We start from the raw sequence: 12,517 nt of genomic DNA, 5'->3' as shown, positions 1-12,517 counted from the left end.
ATGATTTGCTGAGGCTAAAAAGATTTCCCCTTTCACGCTAGCATATTCTGTAACATGTTGCTTATACAGAAGGCCAATATACATTTTCATTTCTTGCTATAGGCTACAATATCTTATTATTTATTTGGACATAAAGTATTAACTTTCAGCCAGCAGCAACATTATATTGAAGGGTAGCTATCACAAGATGTTAATTTCCAAATTTCATATATACCCTCTTTCTTGAAACCTGACAGAGTTTGTAGGTTTAATATAAATAACTGAACCAGTAAGGTATGTCACACTAAAAATGAGAGCACCTTTAATTCCTACTCACTCCTGTATATTTAGATTTCGTGTCTCGTACATTTGTATTTAGTCTATCTAGTCTTGATTGTCGTCTTTGTTTTTTGACTGATGTTGTAACGGTACACCGTGGGGATCAATGCAGTACATATACCTATGTCTTCATACCTGTCATAATCAGTGCAAAGAATTTTACGATCCAGTTCCGTCTCTTTTACTCGAACACGCACCCTTCTAACAGTTCAATCCGAGTGGAACATTTGTCCTGGATTTCCTCACCACTCGCGCTGCTTGTTGGTTACATTGTATCAATCTCCAGCTTTAGAGGATCGCTACGAGCAACAACGAAAGCGAAGACATGACCCTGGGTGGGATCGGTCCTATATTGGATTTATTTTACGATGAACCAAGAAATAGATTACATATTTTTTAGCGTGTGAAATTGTATTTAAAAATGCCAGCTCGAGCCGGTGTTTTTGATTCGGAAAGGGGATCTCAAAGTGTGATGGCAGGAGTCCAGTGAATCGCTGGCCTCTCCTTACCCTGCCGTTGCGTTGGATGTCTTGAGGAGTGCATTGGTCCTTGGTTATTTTGGCTGATTTTGAGATTTTTACGTTGTTCTTGTGATTACTTCCAGTCATATATATCTATGGAGTGTACATAACCTGTCATCGTATCGGATTTCGGGAAGAGGGGTAAGAGTTGTCGGAAATGTCTCCTTATTCTTGATTTGTGCTTAACTGTTGTGTTATCAAGCTGCCAAGGGGGGCTAGCTCTTGCTGGCTAGCTCATTAGCTTAGCACACTAGTAGTTGGAAGCCAGCTAGCTACGTTAGCAGCCATGCAGTTGCTGGCTACTTTGGCAATGACTAACATTTCATTGTTCAAAATGCCATGCTAACGTTAGCCAGAAGTTCATCACAAAATAAGTGAACTAGCTAATTCCACAACAGTGCAGTCACAGTAACTTACTTCAAACCACGAAGGTAGCCACATTTCTACCTGTACAGTTAACAAAATGCAATGCTAGCTGGCCATCCACATTCTATTGTAGCTATGCTAACGTTAGCTATCCAACGCTAACTAGCTTGCTATCAGGCATTGCTAGCAAGGCAAGCTCCATTCATCATGAGTTCTGTTGTCACTTTGTCACCTCATGATATGTCTGCTCTTTGCAGGTGGCTCTCTATCTAGGTACTAGCTAGCTAATGTGGGTTGTGGGCTACATTGGTTAACCAGAAATGTGTCTTAACTACAGTGGTCTGAAACTTGTAGTGGGTCGCTGGAACTGTATGGCATGATAAAGTGACGTGACCTCATGTACACTGGGACATAAACAGCAGGTAGCTAGCCAAGTGGGTTAGCTAGCTAAATCACAGCTGGATTGCTCCACCACATGCATTGTATGCCAAAACATTTCCCAGTTGCACATGCTTGCCAACCAATAGCTAGTCTTATGTGAAATAGCTTTAATCATTGTGGTAATATCATTGTTCATGGTCAGGGCTAGCTTACCACCAAAATACAGTGAAATACAGTGCATAATATCTGCAGACACATCACATCACCACTGTAGTTGCCAAGCGTTTACGCACCAGGTCCAATAGCATTTTCACAAGAGCTTGGATCAGCCATTCGCTATTGGAAGTATGTTGTTTCCCATACTAAGTTGACAGGTTGATTTTTGAACCAACAGCAGAGCCTCAAAACCCACAAGAAGGGGATTTCCAGCCTGTTTGTTTTGCCAGTGTGTATCTTGGTACAGGGGATTACTCTGTTCTTGTGTAAGGTTCCAATCATCTCATGGCAGTGCACCACTCGATGACAAACTAGATAGGATTTACACAGAGAGGTAGCTGAGCTAGAAATTCGAAACTTCTCTTGATATTCTCTTTACTTGAACAAAGCCTATTAGGGTTGACTAAATGTGAGAGTCATGGCCCATTTATTTGAGTGGTCGAAGGGTAATACATGGGCCAATCAACTTTGTGTACAATCTCTTAATCCTATTGTATTGATGATAGCTTTAAATCTGTTAATAGGAAGGTGGTGCACTAGAAACCCCACTGTAGTTATTATGCATCATTCTGTTTTACGTTTTATCTCCAAGGCCCAGACAAATGCAAATTCCTTGCTCCCCCACGATTAAAACCACTCATGTTCAAGTCCATGGGTGATGTGATATATTGAACCATGGGTGAATGTCTAATCAACTCCATTGGGCAGACTGTCGATGAAAACCAGTACCTGGCAGTGAATTCTGTGGTGTAGCCTCAAGGTTGATCCATTAGTCGAAATGTTGAATTTCCCCATTGCATACACTTCAACGAGACAAGCAGGGGATGATGACATAGCCTGGGTTATTACCTACCTGTAGGCCTACTGTACATGTGTTGGTGGCGCGTAGGGCTGCGTATTGGCAAGGACTTCACAATATATATATCATGATATATGGGTCATAATACGACTGTATCACGATACATTGTGATATGATACAATATTGCGATACATTGCAATACTCTACATAATTTACAGAAAATGTAATAAAATACAATACAACTCCATCCCCCACTCCCTGGAGGTGATCCTGAGTGTGGAGGGATAACTTGTATAACTACTGCAGAGCGGCTTTTGCATCTCTCTGTATTCTTTCATGGACATTAGGGCTGTCAAATAAATATTTCAAACTTCAACTAGTTGTCGACTTTGGGGAAACAATGCATAATTAATCTTAAAAATGTCGATTCGATCAGTAGGTTGCCACAAAGCAGCACAGCCTCCCGAATCCTGTCCATCTTCTAATCATGCTTAGTCCCGCCCATCCTCTAATCATGCCAAAAGACATTACGTTAGTATTCATTCTTTTCGACATGGCCAAAAAATAGTCAATGACTGTCTACAGTATCTATTTATCTATTGTGGCAAGGAAATACCTTGCTTCCTAAGATCAGAGCACGTCTTTTCGGCAGCCGGCAGGCAACTTTGTAAACAAGCACTGAATCTGATCAAGTGGACCAGCGTTACAGGCTATTCCTCTTGTTTTGTTTTCAGTTGACTAGGTTATAGGCCTGATAGAAGAACCCCGTTTGCACTAGGGGTGGGCGGTAATACGGTCATGCCATATACCGGGGTATTTGAAAATAGCAACGGTGTCGGTGTCTGTTTCATTAACGTAATAAAAAAAAAAAATCTGTCCTTAAGAGTGTTTTGTCCAGCACCACTCTGTGTGTTTGAAGATGCTGTTGACAAAACAATTAGTTTTAATACATTTTGACAATTCTGTCTCTGTCACTGCCCCCGTTTGCTCCTGCGTAATCAAAGACGTATGCACACACCCACTCAATCATCCATTCCCGCTCGCCTGTTCATGAATACGCGCTGATGCGTTGTCCAGCTCTGTTTACCAATGCGCAATGACGCCATCCTCAAAAGAAATGACATGGTTAGTCCTTCCTTTTGTTTGGAAATGACAGCAAGATTCTCGAATTTGATTGGTGAATAGGTTACACATAAGACTGATTTGTGGCATTGTATGCCTCCACAACTTGCCTGAAAATGCACAATAATAGAAAGTAAGTAGTACATTAAGGCTGAATCCCAATTCACTCCTTGGCCCTACCTCTTACCCCTAACGCTTCATTTTGCGCGTTCACCTTTAGAGGTAGGGCCGTCCCAATCCTCGAGGGTGTCAAGTGTAGGTGTAAGGGCGAGGGCTACATATCCCTCGAAACGGAAATTGTTCAGACCCACACTCCAAACCAAGGGCTATGAGCAAGCAACAGAAGAACGCCACACATTTCCGAAATACTACCGTTGTTGTCACGGAATATCATTTAAAGATTTTTTTGGGCAGTAATGTACTTTTTTAACTTCACATCTGCGGTCAATGTATTACATTAGATAGAGCCAATTTGAAAATTTGCTTGCACGTTTTTTTGGAGCCAGATAGCCATCAAGATGACTGGGTGGTCAGCACTCATGGTACACCGCCGACAACAGCCTTATATCGGCAAATACTTTAGAAATCTGCCGCTGGCTCTAATGTCTGTCGTGGTCCGTTTTGGGTACATTACATTACAGTCATTTATAGGGATGGGTATCAAAACCCGGGTCCAAAAGGACCTTGTTCCAAATTTCTCAAGACCCGGTAATCAATAAGGTCGGAGCTTATCGGGTCTGCTATCGAGCCTACAGCCGAGTGACCATTTTAACCGGGACAATCAAAAGTGTAGGCTAGGCTACTGCACGATCATGCAAGCGCACAAGTAGGCTGAAGTATTTCAGTTTCAGCATCATGGACAGCTTCCCAGCAAGCAAGATATTGGTCTGCACACACTCGGCTACACTTTTAGTCTTGTAGGTAGGAATGCCGAAGTAAAGATCATATTAACTTAATAAATGTCATGTGAGCACTGTTAACAAGCATCACATTATGTTGTGGTTAAAACCGTTGGCAGTGAATGTTGAAAACGTGTTCTACAGATATTTCTCGGTACAACCGGCTTGACACGGGCAATCGGGATGTCTGGTCACCCACATTATACGTCCTGTCCGTTCGTGGTGCACAAACATATGATTGATAACGTTTTTGAATTAAATTGGATTGCATGCCAACCGCTGTTATTTTATTGCCTTGCACACTCGTTCACAAGTTTGCTTGTTGAGAAAATGGCAGAGCGTGCAAAACGGTCAAGTGCTTGCAAAACCAGTTCTGTTAAACATGTATTGCCGTCCGTCTCGTTTTTCCCATAGAAAAGTATCGATAGTGGTATCAATAAGGACCCGGATCATTAAGCAGACTCGATAACGGTATCAATAAAAATGTATGATCCCCATCCATAGTCATTTAGCAGACGCTTTTATCTAAAGTGACTAACAATAATTGCATTTAACTTAGGAAAAGCCAATGTACTACTACTTGCCAGAACTCATAAGTGCATCTCCTTTCTAAAACAAGTGACTAAGAGCATAATCTAGTGCTGAAGGCAAAGTGCAAGAATAGCTCAAATACAATAGGTGCTTAAGAGGGAGGATCGTGGTAGTACTTCTTGAAGAGATGAGTTTTGAGCCTGCGACGAAAGATGGGCAGCGACTCTGCTGTCCTGACGTCAGTGGGCAGTTCGTTCCACCACTGCGGGGCCAGGACAGAGAAGAGCGTGTCGTGACCGTGTCCATCGGCCGCAGGGGCCTCGGAGTGATGCGGCAACCAGTCGCCCCGAGGTAGCAGAGCGTAGCGGTCGGGAGGGGGTATAGGGTTTGATCATGGCTTGGAGGTAGGAGGGGGCTGTTCCTTTCATTGTCCTGTAGGCTAGAGCCACAGTTTTAAACTGGATGCGAGCCACTACAGGGAGCCAGTGTAGGGAACGCAGAAGGGAAATTGTGTGGGAGAACTTGGGGTGGTTGAACACTAAGGGTGGGGAAAAAATCGATTCTCATCAGAATCGCAATTTTTGGTTTTATGACTTTTAAATCGATTTTTTTTATTCAAAACGATTTTTTTCTTATTAAAATGCTTCATTTCAGTCCATGTTTATAAGCCGAGGTGGAAAAAAGTTACCGCTTTTCTCCAGCAGAGGGGGAAATGTCTTTGGTGAAGGTGAAAGAGGAGAATGGCGGACAATGTGAGAAGAACATGTGCGGAGTTAAGACCTCCACCATCCAACTTCAAGTCGTCTGGTGTTAAAAAAAGCAAACAAAAAATCTCAATAATCGGCAATATCGAATCGCAATACTGTAAGATTAAGAATCGCAATTTAAATCGAATCGGCACCCAAAAAATCGTAAAAAATCGAATCTAAAGAAAAGCTTTCTGGACAAGTTCCAGGGGTTTAATGGTGGATGCCGGGGGCCCCAGGCTAGGCAATGAGGGAACAATTTAAAAATAGGTTTTGAAACCATCACGTTCAACTTTGAAATGTAAGTAAAACGCGAAAATGCAAATATATTTTAACGTGAGCTTTACTTCGGATAATTGATTGCGGGAATGTGATATACGTTGGTTTTAAGGAGATTAAATCATATTTAGACCGGTATGATCCTTTAACGGTTAACGGAAACCCTGTACCTAGAAATCTCCTGTCAGGCATGCTTTGCAAGCGCACCCAAAAAAATAGCACACTCACTGCACATACAGATTCATTTACTTTTTACAAAAAAAAATCATTATTTGGCAATTATATTGTTGATCGTGAATAATTCTGAGACAACTGTAATGCAAAATCCTTACAGCCCTATTTGGTGAGTGAACTAAATATTATCTGTAGACAGTACTACAGACTGAGTGACAAAAGTCAGTGGCGCAATGAAGGGTCCCTGGCAGGGTGGTATTACGGGGTATAGCAGCCCTGAATAGTACACCACCCTGCACCAGGTCTAGGAGTGTATAATGTTAATTTCGGTCACTCACCTGTTGATTTGATGTGTTGCCTACTTTCGTGAGACACATTTTGAAACAGTGCTTGCACAACGGTGCTTAAAGGAAAATGCTCGTTTTTGACAACCTGGACCTTATTTACGACATATTATAAGAAGTTTGACTCACCGAGATCACTTTGGTGTAGTTCGGAGGCCTGTAGAAGAAATTTAAAATCCAGCGCGAGCCAGTATATCCATGTAATGACGGTGGACGGGGCAACGAGAATGCAGTTTCTCAAAATCTATTTTCGGCCGCTAAACGGTTGTTTTCATCAATCAGATTGGATGAATCGACAGTTGAGATTCTCTGCGCTACGATCGGATTGTTGCGGACGAATGACGACGACAATATTCTCGGCACCAACAACGATCGTAGCGCAGAGAATGTGAGCCGGAGAATAGCCAGTCTGCGCGCTGGCCTGTGCGCATGCGTGCTGGAGCAAGTGGGGAAAGGCGTGTAAAGATCATATTACAGAGGCTAAAGACCCCGTATTTGAAAACCACTACAATGGCTCGCGTTGAGGAATCTCAACTGTCGATTCATCCAATCTGATTGATGAAAACAACCGTTTAGCGGCCGAAAATAGATTTTGAGAAACTGCATTCTCGTTGCCCCGTCCACCGTCATTACATGGATATACTGGCTCGCGCTGGATTTTAAATTTCTTCTACAGGCCTCCGAACTACACCAAAGTGATCTCGGTGAGTCAAACTTCTTATAATATGTCGTAAATAAGGTCCAGGTTGTCAAAAACGAGCATTTTCCTTTAAGCAAAAGATACAATCGCCTATGAGATCTGAGATAGTCTAGGACACAACCATGAGTTTAACTACTGTAATAAAAAAAGATTTAATTGAATTCTAAAGGCTACTACCTACTCAAACATCAAATGGTAGGTCTGGGAGTTGAACTTGCGAGCCTTATGTTAAAAGTCTGCTGTACTAACGGTTGTGCCACTTGTGCTGCCGTGTTTGAGGATGCCTTGAATCAAATAAGTGTAGCTATCATGGTTGGTCGCCTCCCTCCACCCACTGCAGCTGGAGCAAACGGACTAGGCTAGGCTACTGCTGTTTCTCTCATTCTATTAGACTACTCGCTTCAAAAATGGCTGAATGACTTGTGCAACAGCTGTTTCATTGTGAATATATACCTGGCCTATATTTTCCTCATTTTTCACTTTTAGCCTATGAGATCTGAAATAGTCTAGGACACAACCATGAGTTTAGGAATAACTACTGTAATAAAAAATATGATTTAATGGAATTCTAAAGGTAGGCTACTACCTACTCAAACATGAAATGGTAGGACGGGAGTTGAACCCGCAAGGCTTATGTTATAAGTCTGCTGCACTAACGGTTGTGCCACTTGGGTTGCTGTGTTTGATTTTTTGGCTTTTGAAATATTACATAATTATTTCAGTTAGACTGGTTCAGAAGAAATGCAACCGCTTGACTGTCAATTGCGACTGGATGGCTGCCCATGTAGGCAGTCAAATCAAACAAGCTTGACATTTATTTGGAAACAGCAAGCTAGCATAACCTGTTTGATGGTATTTCATTTTGATAACTGGTCAGTTGATATATGCTCCATATTACCTAGCTTATAGCTAGACTTTTCCATGGCTTGACTTGCTACACTAGCTCACTACTCGCCAGCAACGAACCTGTACTAGGCTATTGCAACACCCCTCCCCCTGTTACCTGTTAATTCATATTCAAATGAACAGGATGAATGTGTTTCATAGCCAGTGGACTAATGGATTGTGGAGCGAGTTCCAGCCAGGGCTTCTATTGTGCTGTTGGCGGTGACCGCTCCATTCCATTTCAAATTTTTGCCGGTCTGCCGCTAGCCTGGCTTCACCAGACCCAATTCACAAAAATGAAAGGGTCAGGAAACGCACGGTTGCTTTCTGATTCCCAAGGAGCGTTACCAGTGGGCCTAGATCAAATGGACGCAATTAGATGGACCTACAACCAATCAGTGAAAATGCCTCTACGACGCTCCTCTGTTCTGTCATCTTATTAAACCCGCCCCATATTAGATAAACGGTTGTGATTGGCATGAGCAAATTTCTATTCGAGCAGATTCCGTTAGAATGGTTGGATATTACTGATCTGGATCTGGATTACTGGTTGGATATTACTGACTATTACTACACAAATGTGAAATCGAATGTGAGCTCGTGAGATCAGGCTGGCGACACCAGGCTAGTCTGCTGCGAATTTGATAGGTTGATTGATAAATGCCAGTCCTGATTTCGATAACGCTCTTTCTGGTCTTATTGAGGATACATGCTGCAGCATTTTGTACTATTAGAAGTTGGCTAATAACTTTCTTTGGTAGACCAGATAGGAGAGTGGTAATCCAACCTGCTACTGATAAAAGCTTGCATTAGTCTTTCAGTGTCGGCCTGGGAGAGAAAAAGTTTCACCTTAGCAATTTTTCTCAAGTGATAAAAGTCCTTGTCACATTCTTAATATGGGCCTCAAAATTCTGATGATCTGAATCAAACATGACACCTAGGTTTCTGACTTGGCATTTGGTGTTCAGTGTCAGTGTTTTTCAGCGCCCAGATAGTCTCTCCCTTTCACAGGGTTAGGGTTGGGGTTAGTTGGACATCCAACTGTTCCAACGAATCCGCTCAAACAGAATTTTTTTTCGTGCCAATCACAATTGTTTATCTAATATGGGGCGGGTTTAATAAGATGACGGAACGCTGTAGAGGCATTTTCGCTGATTGGTTGTAGGTCCATCCAATTGTGTCCAGAGGCTTTTTGATCTACGTCCGTTGGTAACGCCCCAGTCAAGGACTGGACCGGAGAGGCCAACCCAGTTCTCAAGTCTTATAAGTTATTAATATTAATAAGGATATCATGATCTACAGTATCGAAAGCTGCGCTCAGGTCCAGGAGGACAAGGACAGAGAGCTTTTTCGCATCAGCGTTGATTCTGAGATCATTAAAGCAATACATAGCGTTTTCTCGGAACTGAACTGAACACTGTTGTACTGTCGTAAAGTTATCAGATTGTCTTTTTCTTTTTCTGGCTTCCTCCGTGATGTTTCGCTTCGGTTTTCTCACCTCAGCCATGATATCCTTGAGCTAAAAAACGCATGATATCCATAGACGCCGGAATAGTTAGCTACTACTGTGTTGTTTAAGCACAATGTTGCGCATGCGCACTTCGACTGAATGCTGCGTCCCGGGGGCACAAGTTTTAAAAGGTAATAAAGGTCAATGTATTATCTTTCTGAGTAGACTGTTTGGACGATTCAGCTTACTTTTAGTAAATCTAATTGGAGAATTAGCACCAGACATGTTTGTAAAGGTCCAAATATCGCGATGTATTGCTTTAACAACCTTGACCAGTGCTGTCTCCGTGCTATGATGAGAGCGAAAACCAGACTGAAAAGTGTCAAGGATACAATTTCCATCTAGGAAGTTTAACTGCTTGAATACAAATTTTTCTAGAATTGTACCTAAAAATGTGAAGTTGGAAATCGGTCTAAAATTACTGAGGACTGAGGAATCTAGGTTATTTTTCTTCAAGAGGGGTTTTACCAGGGCAATGGCAAAGAGCCAAGAGCCATTTAAGAGCCAATGGCAAAAAACCTGTACTGAGGGAACAGTTAACAATGGCTTAAGTGTCCTCAGAGAGATAGTAAAAAAGTAGTGAAAAAAACTTGCTGAGAATAGGATCGAGAGGGCATGTAGACGACTTAAGTTGTGACACCACTTTGCTCAGTGTCTCTGTATCAATCAGTACAAGCTCATCCCACTGCTTCCTGGAGGAAGAGGGTCATCAAGTAAAACATTTGGTCTTGCTTGGGTGATATTCATCCCAATGTCAGTTATTTTATCTCTAAAATATGCTACAAATGCTCACACTTGGAAGTGTAGAGCATGTTGACAGGTGTGTAGGGGCAGGGTTTATGAGGCTGTCAATTGTTGAAAAAAACCACCCTGGGATTGTCTTCCTCCATGTGCACTCAGCTTTTCTACATGTTCTCTTAAGTTGATTCATCTCCTAATTTCTCCAGGGAGCTTTTTGTTTGGCCATGACCTTTGTCAGTTTTATAGGTGCCACAGAGTGAAGGGCAGCACTCAATTTGGCATTAAAATTGGTCACTAAGTAATTTACATGTGAAAGCCCCACTTCATGGGTTGTTACACTATTTGTGTTCATCATTATTAGGCAAGGCATGTTTATTTCCCGATGCAAATTATTGCTATGTTAAACTCCATTGACTGATGCTAAAAGTGATGCGATGTTGGGCTTTTTGGGTCTTTCAGGGGGGGCGGGCCGCACCTTTAAGTCAATGGTAGGTGAAACACTGGTATTTCTCTTGAGTCTATTTCTGCTGTGCACCATTCATGTTCACGTTTGATTTTAAGGGGCAAGATGTACTGTAAAGTTTTTGGTGGCGTGTGTTTGTCTGTTAGCAGTAGGGATGGGACGGTTTGAAATGGTTATATCACGGTTATAGTGACCAAAATTATCACGGTTCACGGTTTTATCACGATTAGGGATGGTTCTCGTTAATTTTTATCGATACTGATACCATTATTGAGACTGCTTAATGATTCAAGTCTTTATCGATCCCACTATTGATACCCTACTTTATTGAGGTGCGCACAGCATGCATACCTGGGGTGGTAGAAGAGGACGAGGGAGTTGGTCTGTCTCGCACTTTGAGACTATCAAATGTAGAGCAACTCCTAATTCTAATCTGATGGGCACCATTTAAGTTCTTTAGCATAGAAGTTGTATTTCCCCCCTTGCAAGAAAATATCTTAGAGCACAGGTTGCATTTCGCCTCCTCCTTTTCTTTCACTTTTGTGAAATGTAACCACGCCTTAGATCACTTTGTGCGCTCAGCCATTCTCTCCGCCAAAATACATCTCACTTTCGGCCATGCCGCTAGTGTTGTTGTTTTCGCCTGAAGTCAAAACTCTGCCTACGCGCTACCTGTGTGGCTTTTCCTCGGAAATTGAACGTGGATGAGGGTCAGAAAGCAGTTAGGATGTTTTTCAAAGTCGGACAGCATTTAGTATGATTTTTCAGTGACATAGTCATGCACGGTTCTCTTTTCTTTTTTTTTCTTTTTTATGCACGGTTATCTTGATAAATGAAAATTTAACCGGTTGTACCGCTTTCACCGCGGTTCACCGTGACACCGGTAACCGTCCCATCCCTAGTTAGCAGAATTATAATTATTAACCGATTTTCATGAAATTCGATGGAAGGGTGTAGCATGGTCCAACTTAGAACCCATTAAATTTTGGAGCAGATCCGAATCACGGGACGGGTCCAAAGGCCGCCCGAACACGGCCAGGCCGGCCATTCGCCTCCATTCATTTTTGTACAACAATTACGCGAAAACTACCAACCTGATTTTCATGAAACCCGGTGGAGGGGTGTAGCATGCGCAGACTTGGAACCCATTACATTTTGGAGCGGATCTGAATCACAGCCCGGATCCACGAATGAAAACAAAACTTAGAACAAAACCAGTTTCCTGTGTGGGGGAGCTAGAGACACAGAGACCCTGTTTACACCTGGCATTAAAATGCATTTTTGGTGATCAGATTGCAATCTGATCATGCTAAACCACATGAAAGTACAGGTGTATATGTGCCCAAAACGTTTTCGAGGACGGATTGCGATCCGATCGGCCAAACCACCTCCGGAGGTGGTCAGGGACGCATGTCGACCACATTTAATAAAAGTGTAAACGGGAATGCGTTTTTAATCCACATATGAACAACGTGGGCAGAAATACGTATTCGTTGGCACGCGCCAGTTTCTGACCAGCAAG

General features: G+C 42.4%; 1 protein-coding gene across 3 annotated transcripts in view; it reads left to right on the top strand.

Annotated features, from left to right (window-relative positions):
• The first annotated feature begins 571 nt into the window (after positions 1-571).
• The window catches only part of znf609b (zinc finger protein 609b), a 90,956-nt gene continuing 79,010 nt past the window's right edge, over positions 572-12,517 (top strand). For all 3 annotated transcript variants that reach the window (XM_084436943.1, XM_084436941.1, XM_084436942.1), the window contains exon 1: positions 572-980. The gene's annotated coding sequence lies outside the window, so the exon portion shown is untranslated. The remainder of the gene's footprint in view (positions 981-12,517) is intronic.

Source organism: Borostomias antarcticus (assembly GCF_949987555.1).
Source record: "Borostomias antarcticus genome assembly, chromosome: 4".
NCBI classification, from domain to species: Eukaryota; Metazoa; Chordata; class Actinopteri; order Stomiiformes; family Stomiidae; genus Borostomias; species Borostomias antarcticus.
Note: the sequence above shows the minus strand (reverse complement) of the source record. Positions and strands in the feature narration are given on the sequence as shown.